Source organism: Ambystoma mexicanum, chromosome 2p, assembly GCF_040938575.1.
Source record: "Ambystoma mexicanum isolate Mex_15411 chromosome 2p, UKY_AmexF1_1, whole genome shotgun sequence".
Classification (NCBI taxonomy): domain Eukaryota; kingdom Metazoa; phylum Chordata; class Amphibia; order Caudata; family Ambystomatidae; genus Ambystoma; species Ambystoma mexicanum.
The window spans coordinates 145,426,061-145,445,875 of record NC_090923.1 but is presented as its reverse complement, the minus strand read 5'-3'; the positions used below and the strand labels follow the sequence as shown (position 1 = coordinate 145,445,875).

General features: G+C 43.0%; 1 long non-coding RNA gene across 2 annotated transcripts in view; it reads left to right on the top strand.

Annotated features, from left to right (window-relative positions):
- The first annotated feature begins 654 nt into the window (after nucleotides 1-654).
- LOC138565846 (uncharacterized) overlaps nucleotides 655-19,815 on the top strand; it is a 122,145-nt gene continuing 102,984 nt past the window's right edge. For both annotated transcript variants that reach the window (XR_011301656.1, XR_011301655.1), the window contains exons 1-3: nucleotides 655-782; nucleotides 880-953; nucleotides 1,110-1,170. This is a non-coding gene — a long non-coding RNA (uncharacterized lncRNA). The remainder of the gene's footprint in view (nucleotides 783-879; nucleotides 954-1,109; nucleotides 1,171-19,815) is intronic.

The window sequence follows — 19,815 nt, the reverse complement described above, 5'->3', positions numbered from 1 at the left end:
ATCACATATATGTAATGTTCACTACCTATTGATCTGACACTTATATGAACAAACAACTATTACCTGGTTTACTTTATAATATTTTGATCAGAGCAGAACAATTCCGAATTCAATTTGGAATACATTTTAAACTGACTATGAAACATAATGGACCCCTATACCCTTTGTAACAAATGCTGACTATGTAATTTCAAATCGGCACTCAGATTCAAACTATTATGGTAAGTGGTATGTTTATATAATGGCAAATGCATAAACCTAATTTGGAAAATGCACAATAACCACACCAATAACTATTAAATGAGTGTGTGCTATATTTGAAAGGTCTCTCCATTATAGAGACGTATGAACTGAATTGAAACCCTCATGATTCTTATTATTCACGAACGCTCTACACACCTAAGATGGCACCTTCATGCTGCCAAACTAGAAAATAGAAATGTGTAATAAAATCGGCCCCGCAACGGGTTGCTTAGCAACACGTTGATGCACTGTCTCAGTGAGGCCGACATGCACGCTCGCAAGACAGAGCTTTCAATGCTGAATTACATTTGAGGTATGTTAGGATTTATTTCTCAAGTTAGACAGAGTGAATATAGCACCAAAAGCCTCATTATTCACAAAGAACCTCCTTCCTATATACAGAAAGGATTTGTTGAGCGGATCGCATCACACCCACCGATCCCCTGATTCTCACAACACCATTGCGGATGACGCTGTGACGTCTCCTTGACAACACAGTAAAGAAACCAGGAAACTGGATGAACGTTCTGCGTCCGAAGGTAGGATTAGATCCTGACTTATTCCATTAACCTAACGTCATAAACGGAGATTTCCAAACTATCAGCATAAGCATACGACTAATTACCATTATTACAGATTTAACGGAATCTGTGAACGATTGAACCTGCCTGAGAAATAACACATATAACGTACATCAGGAAACCAGTTAGGTGAGTGAACTTAACCCTGTAACGAAAGAACGCTACTTACATTGAAGTGCTTGGGCCCCGCAGAGGGACCCAGCGCCTCACCAGCGCTTTGTCCCTCTCGAGACCCAATCGTTTAAATATCAACATCCCAGTAATGTAATGTCATTTCACCAACAGAACTGGAATTTCTCTGGCTATTAAGAAGAACTACCACACCAGGCTCCACACTAATTCACAGGTTAGTGCCCTTGAGCTTTTAATACTTAATTAAACCAATGGTAAAAGTAACCAGGAGATTATCATGAATCATGAGCATATTTACCTAAATGGAATTCTTTATTCTACATATTTTTTTTAAAAAACATAGAAAACCTGATATATTTACCTGAAGAAGGGTGAAGAAGGCCCGCAAGGCGTAGTCTAAGGATAGGAGACACAATCCTGAGTGCTCTCAGTGCAATCTATCACTAACTTCGATCAAGATAGCTGGATAAACCAAAACACACAAGGACTTGAAATTTTGACGCATATGTGAATGTAATGTGAACCATCTGCCACAATGTGATGAAGACCTTGAAAAATATATGTGAATTGCGCAGAAAAGTATAACCACTTATGTGATGACATTGAAAACTGGAACAGTACATATTTATTTGTATATTTAAGTTGTTTATATATTTATTATTGCAAAACATATCAAAATATTTTTGGGAGAAACAAATCCACAATGAATGGCTCAAATGCATTGAATTTTTTAAATTATATTGTAATAACTTTGCCCCTGTTTACCCCCTGTTGTTTCTCAAGGGACCTCTTTCCTCACCATTGTTTGGTTCTGGTAGCACAGTACCAACAGGGAGCACCTGAAAGTCATCGATGAAATGCACTTAATCAAGTACTAATCCTATTAAATGAAACGAAAATGAGTGCCCTTCCACAACCCAACGATCAAGGTGACATTAATCCCCATCTTTGGAGTCCATAGGCCCAAAGGGATATTTAAGGATTTATCATGTGCAGTAATTCTGGGAGTGTAAATCTGCTATGTTTTGGAAGTAAAGTGGAGGATTTACCTCTAGATATTTGATTGGCTTTGGTAAAGTTGGTAGTATTTTTATTATCTCCCAAAAATTTGACATTTTAGGAATGACTGCCAAACTTTTACTGCATTTCAGAATTTGGAATTAGATCCAATGGGCCTAGTTAATGGAACTTTTAGCGTGGTGCAAAGTGAATTTGCATTGGTGCAAAGTGACTTTGCACTGCCAACAAACACCCTGATTCACAGAACCGTGCAAAGTCACTTTCCACTGCAAAAGTACTCTTTGCATCACACTAAATGGGCCTAATTCACGGTGAAAAGAGTACTTTTTCAGTGCAAAGTCACTTTGGACTGAAAAAATACATTTTGCACCGCTCTTTGAATCAGGGTGTTTGTTGACAGTGCAAAGTCTCTTTGCACCGCGCTAAAATGTCCATCTATTAGGCTCAATGTGTTCAATTGCGCATAACAAAAGTTCCAACAACCATATAGTATTGCTTCATTTAATGAAAATCCAAATATGGTGAACAAACGAATAACATTCGCCAAAAACGTGGTTTCCCAGGGATATGGCATTGAAGTATTACATATATTACCTATGCAGGGGAGCTGAATTAAAGCACAAACTAGCTGTAAGGGCCAGGCTATTATGCAAGTCTATGCAAAGAGGACGAGCATACTCGTCCTTGGCACTTAAGTGGTTAACTTGATGCCTTTAGATGAGGGCTGTGATTCCAGTTGGACAACACATATTCTGTCTGGGCTGTTTTGGATGCGGTTCAGGTGTCGTCCTCGCAGCTGGAGGAATGCACGGCCATCCATCTTGCCCTGGGATCTCGCCCAGACACACAATGCAACTAGTGTTATTAAAACGAACTCCAGAGCAATCTGAATATTTTTTGTCCAGACCTCTGTGGTCTAGGTTACAGCTGAAATAGCAGGCACTTGTAAACGGCGACGCACTGAATGTGCTACTGTGGGGAGGACCCGGGCCGGTACATTTCCACTTACTGCATCTGCAAAGGAGAGATGCCCCGTCCATACAGAATGGCTTTGTTGAAGAGAGGTAAACATCATTTGTTTACCCAATTTGAATGTAGTTATTTATCTAGGGGGGAAATTACCATCCTTTCCCAGTTTGTAGGAACATTTTGACATTGACCAAAGATATGTGTGCCAGTTAAATGTCCCTAATGCCCAAAATAAACCTATTTACCATCCAAGGAAACAACCAGCCGGTGTTGACAATTGCCCACAAGTGGCAGTTGCATGTGAGAACAGGATGCTCAACTGAGGTCACCACTAGAAGACCACAGGAGCCTCATAAGTTTGCTTATAACGAAATGGGTGTGGTGCCTGCACTGCAGACACCTTGTATGCGTTTGGTCTGAGAATCAAGGAACACCGTAAGCACCTGTGCATTGTTGGCACACGGCATCACGTCACCAGTGCCCAGTCATAGCTTTGGATTCTACAACGCTTTGCATGCTCGGATCAGTTCAACCAAGTGCATCATAAACAGGGGCCTACTCGTCCTATCATGCAAAGCTCTTTTGACAGAAAAGCCAGGACTTATTAAAAATGATATGGGTCCAGTTGTCAATTCTGCAATTGCAAGCCAATGAAATTTCAAAAGTGTCAAAGCTCAAAATGTCCCCCAAGCCATGTCATGAGTTGGAGCGGCGGCTGGTCTGCTAAGGACTGACAGGCGTTGCAACTCCTCTTGTCCTCCCTTTGGGTACCACAATACTAATAACATCATATTCATTATGGTGAGCGTGTCTTTCACTCACCCCATAATACTATGGGCCTCATCACGACTTGGGCTATTAGCTATTAGCCCTACCGCCGAACTCCCAGAGATAATAGTGCCGGATCACGAGTTCAGCAGTAATGTTAATCCCCATTCCCCATTGAGCCCATTCGGAATGCCCCATTCCCCATTGGGCTCAATGGGGAATGTTCGCGCTCTTACCGCCGGCGGATTTCCCGCCGGCCGTAATAGCGCACATTTTCGACAGATTTCCCCCCAGCTCAGAGATGGGGCCAAATCCGCCGAAGCCCTGATTTGGCATAGCTTTAAATCAGGCGGTAATAGCGCGACCGCCAGATTTAAGCGTTACCGCCTAAGTCGTGATGAGGCCCTATGTCACTGCAGAATTATTTGCAGTTCCAAAGAATCTTAAAATAGTTAGATTATTTCCAAATAAAAATATTGGGGTTATTGTCACCCTGCACAGTGCTGTACAAGGGCCAGGGCCACTGCGTAACAGCTCGGACCATGCTGCATGAGCAGCACAGGCAACAGGCTACACCCAATGCGAACAAAGCAATCGTAAATGTAAAATGGAAATGGGCTCTTGTGTGCATTGTGCATGTTGTGAATACATGGGTGTGCGTGTCTCTGCATGTATGTATTAGTGTATGTATGGATATAGGTGATCACTGCGACCACACATAATTGCAATGGCCGAACATGCCAGTTTCTTTGTTCTTTTTTAATTAAACCGCCTTTACACCACATAGATATGTGGGGGGAGACCCCCTGCAACTCCCCCATATTACTTTAATATCCATACCCCCCTGCATATATTTGTGGTGTAAAGGGGGTGTTTAATTAAAAAATAAAAGTGGGGCATTTCGGCCGTCACAATTGTGAGGGCGACATTTTGGGCCATTTCCTGTCTGTATGCTTCTCAGGGAGCTGGTGGGGGTGGTGTCGCTCATGTTAATATCCCTTCCCTGTGCCCTTGCCTTGAGACAGGTAATGGAAGGGGGGAAGTGAGAGCACCAGCATCATAACAATGTGTTTATACATTGGCATGCTTATACTCACATATATAGCATATATTTACAAAGCCAGTGCGAAAAAGTTTTACAGTAGCATACTGACTAATAGGCATAATTGACATAATTGGACACAGTCAGCAAAGAAATATGGTACTCCAGTGGAATGGTGGCATAAATGGGGGAAAGAAAGCATAACAAAGCATTTTACAGTCATGTGCTTGCATATATTGCCACAGGCAGCATTGTCACGGTGTCTAGTGACATTACTGGTACATGTAGGGCACATTCAGCAGAAAAATGTGTTTTTACAGTGGCATGGTAGCATACATTGGGTAATTAAAGAAAGATAATCTGTTTTTACAAGTGGAATGCTGTCAGATATTGCGCATAGCCAGTATCAACATTTGTTTTTACAATGCCATGCTGTCCTATATATGGCACAGCCAGTATGAAAAGATATTTTATTGTGATATGCTTAAATAGATTGGACGCTTACAACATTAACAGGTTTTCCAATGGCATTACGGCCATATATAGGGCACAGCGATCTTAAATATACTCGGGAGGCAATGCGCAAGATGACGCAGAGCAACACAGGTTCAATCCCCCGGTCCACACTTAGAAACCTCTAGGTATTCAGCTGGTTATAAATAAGTAATTATAAAATAACATTATAATATGTATTTACAGTAGCATGCTGGCATATATTTGGCAAAGCTAGAATGGAAATGTGTTTTACAGTGGCTTGTGGGAATTGTTCTACTATGGAAATATCTCCACATTTTGGGCACAACCACCAACATGAACATGTGTTTCTACAGATGCTTGCTTGCATAAATTTGACATCAACAACATGGGACTGTTTTACAGTGGTAGTACTGGTGTATACTATCGATAGACAGCCTGAACATGTGTTTTCAATATGAACATGTTTTCCGATGGCAATACAGCCATATTTAAGGCATAGTCAGCATAAAGATATGTATTTACAGTGGCATGCTGGCATATATCACCTATTAAACCAGGCACAAGTATGCTTCAGACCAATGAGAGGAACAGAAACAGCACTTATTTCAATCTGGGACGATCTAAAGGCGTACGCAGACATAAACAGCAGCACCGCTCTGATTCTTCTAGACCTCTCTGCAGCATTCCACACGGTCAACCACAACATCCTCATCATGAGACTGGAAGAATTCGGAATAACCGACAACGCCTTACTTTGTGTCAGATCCTTCCTAACAAATAGAACAGAAACAATATGGATGAAACCTTACAAATCAAGCCCTTGAGAATCATCATGCGGAGTCCCTCAAGGATCATCCTTCTCGCCACTTCTATTCAACATCTACCTGTCACAGCTAATTAACATCATCGAAAGACATGGCCTCATCTGCTACAACTAAGCTGACGACACACAAATAATCTACAAAATACAAGACCCACAAGAAGACAACGAAACACTAGAGAACTGCCTTCCTGAAATATACAACTGGATGAACTTAAACTACCTCAAACTCAACCCAGGCAAAACAGAAATAATGATCATCATAAGAAACGGAGAAGACAACCTCTACATCCCATGGCCAACTGAACTTGGTGAAACTCCAGACCCATCATCAACTATAAAAAACCTGGGAGTCCTGATGGGCAATGAACTCACTCTAGAACCACAAGTAAACGCCCTAATCAAGAAATCCTTCTTTCTCCTGTGATCGGTTAAAAGGATCCTACCATTTCTCTCGTTCGCCAACAAAACAACTGCCGTCATCGCTCTCATCATGTCCAGACAAGACTACGCCAACAGCCTATATCTAGTCCTCCCTGAACGACTCCTAAATAAACTCCAGCACATACAAAATGCGGCGGCCAGACTTCTCCTTAAACTACCTCGAAGAGAACACATCACACCAGCGCTGAAAACGTTACACTGGCTACCCATCAAACAGAGGATCAAGTTCAAATCAATGTACATAACTCACAGAGCAATCCACGGCCAAGGCGCAGAGTTCATCAGAAGAAAACTAAACGTCCACTACACTGAAAGGCCACTCAGATCCAGCAGCGACATCCGTTTGGAAACCAAATCATACAACAAGAGAAAACTCGGAGGATCCTCCTTTTCTCACACCTGGAACGAACTACCAAAGAACATAAGGAACACAAGAGATCACCTACAATTCAGGAAACTCCTCAAATCATGGCTCTTCACCCCATAAGCAAATAGAATGCCCATAAGGACATACACTGAGGAACTAGGCCGAGAGGAAAACCTACCCTGACTCTCTAAATCATCAACCCTTATCAATAAGGATATATGGACATGTAACATAACTACTTATCAATTAAAACAATCCTCACCAATTGTAACTAGAACACCCATCTTTCAATCTGAAGGGAGAGCAAGGTATCACCCAGCAATGGCACCTGGCAACTTCTGGGGCATAGGCAGCAATGTAACATAGACAGTAATGCATAGGAAAGAACGGGGAGAGATAATATAACTCCACCACCTAAGCAGGACTTATGCCCGCACCCTGGGTAGACCAAGCTCAACAGCCTAGCTGGGGGCCAAACTTTTCCCCAATATAACTCACAAACCAAAACCTCTAATTTCTGCTTACTTAATTCACACAAAACCAACACAGCCACCTCTCTCAAAGGAAACCACACAGACTTCACCACACCGCAACAACAAACAACCAAAACATAGATCGCAACAACAGCACGCAAGGTCCCGCTTCGATCCTATTTGCACGCCCAAGCTCAGCACATGGTTAAAACCGAACTGAAGCTGCCAACAGTACACCATCTCTTACTTTCCTACACCCTCTTCACCCAGTCCACCTTTCTTTACAGATCCGCCTGAGCGCCTGGAGACCAACTCTGTTGGTGACGGTGCGCTATATAAATACCTTTAACAGTAACATTAGCATTAACATATATTTAGCACAGCTATGGAAATGTGTTTTTTTTTAAAGTGGCTTATTGGCATATATCTTGCACATCCACTATGCAAATGTATTTTTTCAGTGTTTTGCATGCATACATTGAGCAAATGCAGAATGAACATGATTTATAGTGGCAATATTGGTGCATATTTGGTGTATCTAGCATTAGCATAAAGAATATGTTTTTACAAAGGCACAATGGCATGTATTTGACAAATGTTGCATGATCATGTTTTACAGTGACATTATTGGTATATTGGGTGATGACAAAATAAAATGTTTTTGCAGTGGCATGCTGAAATGTATTGGCTACAGACAGAATGTGCATGGGATAGTACTGTGGCAAGATGCATATATTGGGTACTGGCAGAATGAAGATATGTCTACTGGGACAATTCTTATGTTGGGCACAGTCCCTACCATTAACATGATTTTTACAGTGGCAAGTTTTCATATATTGGTCACAGACACATGGAAATTGTTTTGGTGACAGGCTAGCATATGTATGGTCACAGTTAGCATGACAATGGCCCTCATGACGGGTCCTACAGAAACCGGGCTAGTAAAACCGGCAGGTAGCCGCCGGACCTGTAATGATTTACCGCTGCCTGATTTGCCAGAATCACTGGGGCATTACAGCCCCGGCGCTCCGGTAAGTCAGGCGCCCGTAAAATGTTGATCCCCATTCCCTGAGGAATGGGGACAACGGAAACACTGGCACCGTTAATAATGGTGCTGGTACTTCCGTGAAAGTCTGTGGTATGGTGCCATTCCGCCCGCTAGTTCTGACCCTGGCGGGCAGAACGGCACCCGCCCACAGACTCGTAGTTTGCCAGTGCAGAAACAACGGTGCCAGTAAGCTTACCGGTACCGTTGTTTCCAGACCGGCAAACTTGTAATGAGGGCCAATGTGTTTTTATAGAGAAATGTCTTGTCTGTATTGTTGGGCGCTAACAGCTGTGACTAATTGACTTCTGCCCTGCAGAGTAGAGGCTAAATCCCCCCATCATCCCCTCAGCCCCAGACTCCTGCAAACCAAGAGCCAACACAATCATAAAGGTAAACCAGGCACAGTCAAGAGATAGTCCTCATTTGCCTTTTGTGGTAGCGTGGGCCGAGGGAAGGCTATATTCTTACGAGGGGTGTGAATGTGGTTCAGTTGCAACCCAAACAGTGAAGTATAACAGTGCAAAATAAAGGAATGCCCAATCAAGGTTCTATAAAACTATATACACTTTAATTAATTGTAATTGGTCATTTATAATGCGTTTAATACCCAGAGGTTTCCAAACATTGGACACATGGATCGAACCATTGTTACTCTGCGTCGTCTTGCTTCCAAGGTGTGTGCGTTGCCCCTGAGCTATCCTCCCAGCCCATACCATATTAAACACACCATGTACAATATTTACTGACTAGAAAAAGACTACACAAAACCCATCCCTGAGGAAAGAACACAGAATAAGCAAAGATAGTAGGTACAGCACTCTTGGTAATGAATCAGAGGTGAAAGGCAAGCAAAAGCAACAATGTTATTGAAAAACGATATGTAGATGTTAGCAAAAAGGGTTCAAAGTGACCTAAAAAGTCCCTAGGGCCCTAAAATGGACCAAAGGGGCAGTTAGCAGTCAATGGCACCTTCTTTGCTTTCTTGGTGGTTCAGAAGTACCGAACCAGACTTCTTGGCATTGTGTGAAGATCAGGAGAGCAAAAGGCAGCAACAGCAGCTCCTGCTTCAAATGTGTTGAACAGTTCATGAAACACGCTCCACACAGTCCAACTGTGAAATACACTAGGATCCCGGCTATCTTGTATCTCAGCATGCTGTGGGTACCGCTGTGGCTGGCAGAGAGGCATGTCCTGTTCCAGCAGAAGATCACCCTCAATGGTCCATGGGGAACATTAGGTGGCAGAGATGGCATCTGCCATGGAACACTGCCTTCACCTCACAACTGGAGGACTTTAGAAAGGACTGCTTTTTCAGCAGAATCCAGTGAAATCTTCCCAAGAGATGATCCAAAGATGCTTCAAGACGATTCCCAAGGTGATTCAAAGAAGAAGTCAAAGACACCTTCTTTCATAGACAAAATTCACCAGGTGATTGAATTAAAGCCAGCCTAGATTAGGGGTCCAATCCCTGCTCTCGAAATGAGTGGACATTCCCCTTTTGATTTCACACCAAGTGCTTTGCTCCAGAGGAGGTTGAGGGGACAGGAAAGAGAAAGAGAGGCAGAGAGAATTGAGATGGCAGCACCTTCCAAAAACTGTACATATCCCTCTCTGGTTATCCTTTCTCCGACCCTTCCCTTGCTCAATAGGATCAAAGGGCCTTTAGAAATGCAGTACACTGGTGTCAGGCATGACTCTTTGTGAATGGGTGTGCCTTTTGGTTTTGGCTCCCAGGCCAGCATCATGTGGAGTGGCTGCACTGGGAGAAATGGTGTTACCTACCACTACAAAGGAACAAAGAGCAGCAATCCCATTTTCAGGGTTTTGTAGTTTTTGGAACAGGGGGGCATATTTTAAATGCAGCCCCTGTGCTGTCGAGACATGGGTGTCACTGCAGCTGACAGGAGGGCACCTGTGGCCTCTGAACCTGCTCTGTGCCACTGGTAGAGCGGGTGGTGTGAATCAGGACACTGATGCAGCAGGGCACAGATGCACACTATGCTTTTGGGATGGAGCTTATGAAAGGGGATTCTGATGAGCAGATTTCCCTTTCAGGTATGGAATTACATGCACCATTTTATTATTTAATACAATTTAATAAACCTGGGCTTTCACACCCTTGCCAGATAGCAATTCATCACAGCAGCATGAATTGTTTTTCAAATGACAATGATGGCATATATTGCTGAGACAGACCTGAAGCAGGTTTTTAGCCTCAGTGGGGGTGTGTAGGGCATCACCCGCCCTCACCCTTGTGTGGAGGTTGGTTGGATTTATGGGCTCTGTTGTGTCTGGCTCTCTCTGTCAGATTGTCTGTGAGCTGTTCAATGGTTCACCTGTGAGCTTTCCAGGACTTTTTGGAACCCCATCAATGTTTCTTGCTAAGTCCCCTTGTCAGTTATGGGCTGAATAGCAGACAACAATTGATGGGTATGGCGTCCTTTCCCCGATACCTGTTTTTATGACGGGTGTTTTGTTGCAGGATTTTTTACGAAAAAACACATTTTCATATTTTATGCATGGTCAAATAAAGGGTTAGGGGAAGGGACATTTAAAAAAATTGTAAAATGAAGGGGGGATTTAGGGGAACCCCCCAAAATAATGTAAACAAATGTTTCAATGAGTTTTTTCATAAAAACCCCAGCGGCAAACCACCCGTCAAAGAAACGAGAGTCGGCAAAATGACAGGGAACCCAATTAATGGTAAATAGGTGTGAAAGCAAGGTATTCTTTGGTGACCGCTTTATGAATTCATTCTGAAATATTATATGCCATTTTAAATAGTCACTTTGCGACAGACAATTGCATTTCAAAGTCAACTTCCTGACACAGTCTGCAGTTGATTAATTTGCAAAACGTTTCAAAGTGGTTTACTTATGTTACCAACAGAATGCTTTACCTTGCTCTAGCACACATTTTATTCACAAAATGTACAACAAAAAGAGGCACGCCTGCTTCACGCAGAGGTTTGAAAAGGACCTTCATGTTGTTAGGGAGTCTGAAGATTCTGGAGGTGCAGTGTCCGTGTTCCGTGGTCAAGTAGTTTATGGGCCCTGACGTTCAAGAGATCAGTGCTGCTTTGACCCTGGGGCTGTATACCTGTCCTGATTGGAGATTAAATGATCTGTGTGTGATTTTTGGGTGACCATTTAGCAGAAAAGAGTTGTGTGCAGGGTTGGGCTGTTTTCTAAAGGCCCTGATGAGTTCAGCGTTGTCCAATTTAAGATTGACTGATGGGTCGTAGAAGATGGGTCAGTGTAGGTGATACCTGGACTGGAAGGTAGTTGGGTCACACCGCTATTACCAGGCGTACTTGGTGATTGCATTAGTAACCCGAGGAGCCAACTTTATGCCAAAGCCACGTGGCATGTTATTGCTTTTTTTTTAAAATCATCATACTTCAGAAAGGTAGGCATATTCCAAGCTTTGGAGCGGAGCTTCATAGCTCCGGCACAACATCAAGCTTTCTCCAAAATATTAGCACACAAGCCAGCGCAGCCCATAGTGACCAGCTTCACCAACACACTCCACTCCCTTCACATTCCCCCCTCTCTCACTCACCCACCGCTCAACCCATTTAGCACACCGATGCGAATGCTTGAGTCGTTTAGCTGTACAGGCTAGGGTTACACGCAGCCTATTTAATCCTCTGCATGTCTTTGCCTCAACATGATGTAAAACATATGAGCTACAATCCCCCAATTACCCGAATGAATTCTTCCCCAATCAAATCATTGCACACATCCCTTTCAAACAATCAAACAAAAATCTAGTGAAACAACCCAAGTCTGTGTCCAAACCAGCAATACGGTTCCCTTCAGTTTCAGGGACTGTGCAGTCGATAAAAAATAAAAACTCACACCGGGTCCAGATTAGCTTTGCAATTCTGTTTCTGCCTGTGCCCCACAGGGGAGAATTCCACAATTATATCGGTATATATAAATATCTCTTAAAGTAAAGTTAACAATAAACACTACCGAGTGTTGTAGCAAGGTGGGTCAGCAAGCTGAAGAAATACTCTTTTACTGGCAGTTTAACCTCTTTCTTTTGGCCAAAAATGGCACGAATTGTTGAAATGCATATGTTCTCCCATCCGTGTCATTTTCGTTGGTTTGCCACAGACGGAGTTGGGCATTGACCGTGGCATACACCCTGCGAGTTTCCCCATTCTGAGTGGCAACCTTAGTTTTCAGGTGGGCAGAGGGGATTGAATCCCTATGGAAGTCTGTGTTTTATTTCGAACTGCAAAAAGCAGGAGATTCATTGGAATAAATGCCATCTTGTTAGTTCATGGAGGCCGCCATTATTCAGGGCTGTCACAGGGTGAGGGGCGGCCCGGGGCAAAAAATGTGGCAACGCCCCTTTATTTTTTGCGCTTGGCCAGCTGCGCAGCAAACAAGCAAAGCGACAAATCTCCATTTGAGTTTCTGCATGGAAGAACCTGTATAGGGTTTTCAAATTCAATCAAAGCAAAGCCATGCTTCTCTGCTGAAGGAATTTTTATTGCAGATTTAGTTTTGTATCATGTGCATAAACATAGATTTACATGCATTTTATTTTTAAAAGGGACTTTCTGAAAGAACTTGTATTACAACGCCACATATCTGTGAAAAATGCATGGTAATATGTGATCTTACCGACCACAATTACAGACTGGTACATTTAATTGCGGACAAAATACCCTTGTAATGCCGCCCCAACCACATCCCGACTCATTTTAACCCCTTCACCTGAGTACCCTTTATTTATTTAATTAATGTTTACAGTGTTTTTCGGTATTATGGTCCACTCTGTAATGTTTTAGATATATTGACTGGATACCAAATGTATTAATTGCGGGCTGCGGGACTACAGGAGCAAACACCGAGGAACTAGTTGTCTGCTTAGCCTTTGAAGGATTTCTGTTCGAGCGGAATATCTTATATTTGACAAGCAGTGACATCAGAAATCACCTGCTCATGCGTGGCTGCGGATCCAATGGAGCCGGGAGTACTCAGTAAGCACTGTACAACCATAACACCCTTCAATGTGCAGTGCAGCCCAAACAGCAGTAAGGTGCTTCAAAGCAGTAATGTTTGCATTCATCTGTTTTTCACTTACTCTGCACCACCTCATTGGTACACAGTAAATCTGGAGACCATATATGGCCTGAGTTCTCTCAAGACGGATGCAGATTCGGCATATTTTGTATTTTGTAAAAATGCTAGAACCAAGATGAGCAGAGTGCGTGGGTGTGTTAAGGCCTAGACATCAGACCTGAGTCTCCACTCTCTGGTTCCAAGCTGTGGGGACGGTCACAAGTCGACTCCCTCTGTATGCCTATATATATTTCCTTCACTATAATTCCCTATTTCTAGATTTCCACTTTACATCTCGGTAATTACTTTAATCTGTGAAAAATACATAAATGATAAAACACCTCTCTGGCTCATGAATTGAAGCCAAGTTGTAAATATTTAATTTGAGTTTACAAAATACAGGGGATACATTAATTACAGAGGCGAAGCCGATCGATATGGAGTAAAAATAGGGGAATACAGTTGACCCGCCCACACCTGGCACTTAAGGAAGATTAAACAAAAAAAAAAAAACTATGGGCTTCATCACGAGTTGGGCACTAACCCCAGCGGTATTACATTACCGCTGGGGCTATTATCCCTACTGCCAAACGCCCCGGCGCTGTCAGCGTTAGATCACGGGTTTGGTGGAACTGTAAGTCCCCATTCCCCATTGGGCCCATTCGGGAATTTCCCATTCCCCGTTGGACCCAATGGGGAATGTTCGGCACGATTAATGCTGGCGGTATTACCGCCAGCAGTAATAGCGCTGAAAATCGACAAAATCGTGGCGGATTTGCACCAGCCCAGAGCTGGGGGTAAATCCTCCCACCTCATGATTTGGTGGACCCTTAAATGTGGCGGTAATAGCATTACCACTGCATTTAAAGGTTACCGCCAAACCCGTGATGAGGCAGTATGTGTGTTGTCGCAGTTTATTTAACGCTCACACTCAACTCAGAGAGTTCGTTTCCCCCCAACGAATGTGGTGCACAATAAAGCACTATTATTTTTATTTGGTTCAATTTGGTAAGGAGTCCAACCCCAAGAAGTACCCGTTGCCACAATGGACTCAGAACCAGGCCGGTGTGTAATTAGAATATATATATATTTTTATTAATTTATTCAAATCAAACTTGACAAATAGATCAACATCAGCAACCAGTGATGTGGCAACACAAGAACCAAAATGCCTTCAGTAAAGGCACCAACACAAAGATAACACTGAGCTATGCGGTCACCATTATTTTTTAAACACCCACCAATACTGAAAAAGAATAATTCAAGACACACAATGATTGCTGAGTTGGTTGTACTTTTCTCCCAGTAACCCTGACCCTCCAAGCATCGATTAGAATGAAACCCTCTGAATGGAAGGCTAGTGGCAGAGAGTGGGAACATAATGGGAAAATCGGTTTTGGGATTAATTGTGATAAAAATGCACTGTTTGGAAAAGGGATTCAAGAGGAAAAATAATTTTGATTTTTCTACTTGTTACCACAGATGCAATATGAGGGACAGAAAAGCAATTGGAAAATCGGTTTCGGCATTAATCACAGACGCAGTAGGAGGGAAAGAAGAGCAGTGGGAAATTTGCTTTGCCACACCTAGATAGAACCGGCAGGGCTTTGTGGTTTTGGTCAGAGCACAATGGGAATAAGAGGGCAGTTTAGTTTTTGCACCCTGCACATGCAATTGCACTACCAGGCTTCAGACGTTTGATTTAAAATCAAGGGGATCAATGGGGAATTTTAGTTTTGCACCCTGCGTACTCAGGTGGAAACAGGGTTTTGGGATTCATTATTTTGGCAAATCTTTATGTCTATACCGACTAAAACACACTGGGGAACGCTTGTTGGTTTTCGAATGCCAACAAGACCCACCCCGGGATTGCTATAGGGGAATTAATTGATTTCCTCTAATTAAATATGCTAGGGATCTTCCAACAAACAGGATATTTTTCTATGGGGAAATAACTAGAACCATACTTGAAAAATACAAACTCTACACCATCTATGGCTTTTTGGGGATAGTTTTACTTACAGGAGAGGTCTTGGAATGGGCATCAGGGAACATCAGGGCAACGCTGGGACACCAAGGGGGGTCAGTCAAGGATCTGCTCTGAATTCTCCAAGGGGTCCAAGACAGCTTCTATGTCTCCTGGTTTTTGTCTCCAATGCAACATTTGGGCCTCTCTGCTGGGATGTTTCTTGCCAGGTTTCAGCAGCAGGTTGCCCTCCGGAATAAGTGGAAAAGTCTCAGTTCTAATGTAAACTTGTCTACTTATAGGGCAGATGATATGACAAACCTGTCATGATTCCCGCGTAAGGGATTGGCTGGTTTTCCCTACCCATCTCCCACTGTGTGCTAATAGGACAAGGAGATGGGGCGGAGTACGTTATGACAGCTGTGGGAGGAGAAAGCTTCATCATCCCACTTTGACAGGTGGCATCAGCATGTTTTAAAACTCCAAAATCTCTCAACATGGCAAGTACCCTACATTTTCAAATCTTTACATGTATGAATATATTTTCAAGAACTACATTTGAAGGTGAATCAGATGATGCTAGTCTGAAGTCGTCACACCCTTCCTATGTAGAGATACAGATTTTCTTCATTTACTCAGGAGCCATATCAGTGGAAAATATGCCACTTTATAGTCCTCATGTTAATTATTTCCATCACGCTCATACCAACTTTCAAATCTCTTGGAATCAAGGGAGGGCCCAAATCACATTTTCATTAATAACTTTTGTTATGTTTATCACACAAACATTGTTTTGGCATGGTTACGAGGGGGTCATTAGCACCTTTAATGAAAGTCTGGAATGACTGTTGTGGCATCTACACTGTCCTTTCTATGCAATACAATATATTTTTCCATTAATCAAACTGTAGTTTTACAGGCCTCTTTCACTCCCCCCTCCTTGTTCCTCGCAGCTTCATTTCACCTTAAAGCTGTGACAAGGCAGAGGCTGGCTCAAAGACCTGTGAAACTCTGATAGCACACTAATAGACACTTTATGGGACTTGTGACCTCAAAGTCACTTCTGCTGCAGGAGTGTATTTCTTTCTTATTTTGCAGTAATGGCTTTGATTGATAGTTTGACAACAAGTACCCTTGCTGAAGGGCAATAGAGGAAAGGTCCTGGGGGTTAAGTTTCATCTCTGAAGAAATGGCCTTTTGAACTTGCACATAAATGCATTTTCCATGACATCTTATACGGCTTTCACAGTTTCAAAACACATGAGTATCCCTTCTGGATTGTCCATATGTATAGGGCAGTTACAAGAGAACACCATGTTCACATTCTGAAAGTTTAGTGAGCATTTCTCTTAGCATAATGTCATTTGGATGAGGGAAAAACAAACAGGAAAATATTTTATTTCTTGTACATGCAAGGAGCTCGGTTTCACGTTAGCTGCTTGGAGCACAATCTGGTATTCCATTGAAGATAATGTACGCACTGCTGTTTCTTGATGTATAAGTGCAGCTCTCCATGGATTGCGTAACGTTATACACGCATTTCGCCGGCCTATTTTTTGTCATGGTACTTTTCATCGCCGACCCTTTCATCGCCAACATTTTTATTAGAATTATTTTTTACAGGGAGTGTTTGTGCGGGTTGGGAAATGATTATTTAAGTAAGGGGGGGTACAAACCCCCATGAATAAAAATAAAATAAAAAAATGTTGGCGATGAAAGGGTCGGCGATGAAAAGTACCATGACCAAAAATAGGTTGGCGAAATCACGAAGAACCTTGCGTAACATGGCATAAATCTCTCACACGTCCTTCTTTTCATTGGTGAAATGCATTGCGGTTATCTTTGCACTTTTTAGAGTCAAGTCCACCTTCTTTCCTTAGATTTTGGGCCCGTTTTGGTTCCATAGGCCTCAGGTCTGGCATTAGCATTTCTGTGCTTGCCTTAGATTTCAATGGGCATTTACACATCACTTGGGCCTCTTGATTTCTGGCATTTGGGGGCCATATTCCACCCCACAGATCTCCCTTTCTGGCTCTTTCATTCCAGTGAGACAGAGAGAAGAGCAAGGAAAGAGTGGGGTTTCTGTTTCCTTGTGGCCTGGGTACATTCCAGGGATCTCCGATGGATCACACCTGCTCTTTTCCTTGTCCTGAGGAAGTGGCACTCTGGTCTGCACTCCACTCTTCTCAGATTTTGTGTTTTGGTCCTGGATCCCTCCCTTTCCATTAGCTCCACCCCTGGCCTGTAGAGGCAAGGAGTTATTTGATATGCCGACAATAAAAGAGAGGCTAAGTATTTCATACTGTACCAATTTCCCTGGTATTGACGTGCAAATTGACAACAAAACAACAAGCTATATATCTAATTTCATGGCATCACAATTTTGGACACTTTCAATTACTCTGGGTAGCTTCAATAATAATGGTAATAATGGTAATAATAAGTATAAGTTGTTCTACTACCTGTAAATGTGTGATCTTCTCATTCGGGTACACATTCTTCACCTTTATTCTTCAGAAGGTTCCTGGGCTGTACCCTCACTTGGTTCTTCAATCAGTCACAAGTTCTGTCTGGGATGACAGATTTTCAACTGATTGATATGAATCCATTTCTCTCCTGGCTGTTCTTCTTCAGGGATGCAGCTTTTATAGGTGAAAGGTGAGATTTTAGCAACAATTTCAAAAGCGCTGAGCCAGGAGGGGAGGAACTTCCTCTCTTTGGTCTGGTTCCTTTGGAAATTGTACAGGTTGACCCTGTCTCCTACTTCATACTCTTTCTTGGTGATCTTTAAGTCGTAGTGGGTGTTCATCCCCTCTGACGACTTTTCTAAATTCCGCTTAGCGTAAGCAAAATCGAGCTGAATGTGTTTTCGTAAATTCTCCATGTACTCATGGGTCATGGACGCGTTGATTATGGTCTGCTCTTGACCTCTGTAGAGCATATGCTGAGGTAGCACCATTTTTCGTCTAGTCATGAGTACGGATGGTGACATTTATGTCGCAGAAGATAGTGTAGACCTGATGGCCATCAGGACAAGCAATAATCGGATGCCTCAACTAGGTCAAGAGTCCGCCAAAAACTTCTTCAAGATGCCCACAATTGTTTTATTGTACCTGCCAACTCCCCCGCTTGGGACTGGGTTCCAGGCAATGTGGAATTTTCTCTTTACCCCTACTATCTCCCACATCTTGGTCCTAACCTAACTGGTAAAATGACTTTATTGGTCCAACTCAATGCTTTGGGGAAGGCCGAAATGCGAGAAGATGTGAGTGATCATTAGGGTGGCAGCTGTCTCTGCCTTGCCATTTGTGGCTGGAAGACATTCTACCCACTTGGTAAACAAGCATGTCACAGTCAACAGGTACTTGTTTCCTCTAGAGGCCCGATGAAGTTGACTTGCAGATCCGAACAAGGCGGTGTCATTCCCCTTTTCTGTAGGGAAGCTCAGTGTGTGAGGGAACTTGGCTGAAACCGAGCACACAGAAGACACCCCTTTAAGTATAGGTCGAGGTCCTCACCCACATATGGCCAGTAGGTGACCACTCACAAGATTTCTAAAGTTTTATGAGACCCCCTATTATTGGCAGTGGCCGCGCCACGGGCGTGACTTTACATCAGGCATCGGAATGTGGTAGGTACCACCTACTGGTAACATGTAGATATGGATCTCCGTACTAACAAACCGTCCTGGTTTCGGAACATTTTGGAAAACCTAATCAACACCCGGAGATCCTCTTACCTGATATAATCAGATTCCGCCAGAGGAAAATTCATGCGGTCTTCAAAGATTTCCCAATATTTAGGTCCTCTTTTTGTTCTATAGTCAAATTAGCATCTGGGGTTTCTTTACTCCACTGGGCATTTGAGAGTTCATTTTGGGCCTGTGTCTGGGACCTGGTGACAGCAGTGACCTGGATTTCCCCCAACAGGGATTCGGTTTCTATGAGATCTCCATGGATGAGTCCGTATTTGGCCAACTGGTCAGCCAAGTCATTTCCAGTTTTGTCTGGTCCCTCTATTCTGGAGTGACCTCTGTTCTTTTTCCAATAGATGGTCATCTCATTAGAGGTGACCAGATCATCAATTGCTTGGATTAGTTTCCCATGCTTGAGCGGTTTGTTATTCGCACACAGAACGCGTTGATTTTTCCAATTCATCAGTTGCTCCACTAAACCATTCCTGACATAATCTGAAGCAGTCATTATGACCAGTTCTTTTGCACAGCAATGAGGATGGCTTTATGTCCCACCATCAACTCTGCCACCTGACTACTTCGGGGATTTATTTTGTACCCAGCGGAGGGCTCTGGAGCATCATTCACCCAGGCATTCCCAACGCCAGCCGCTAGTTCTTTTTTCCTGTAATTATGAACGTGGTAGGAGCACCC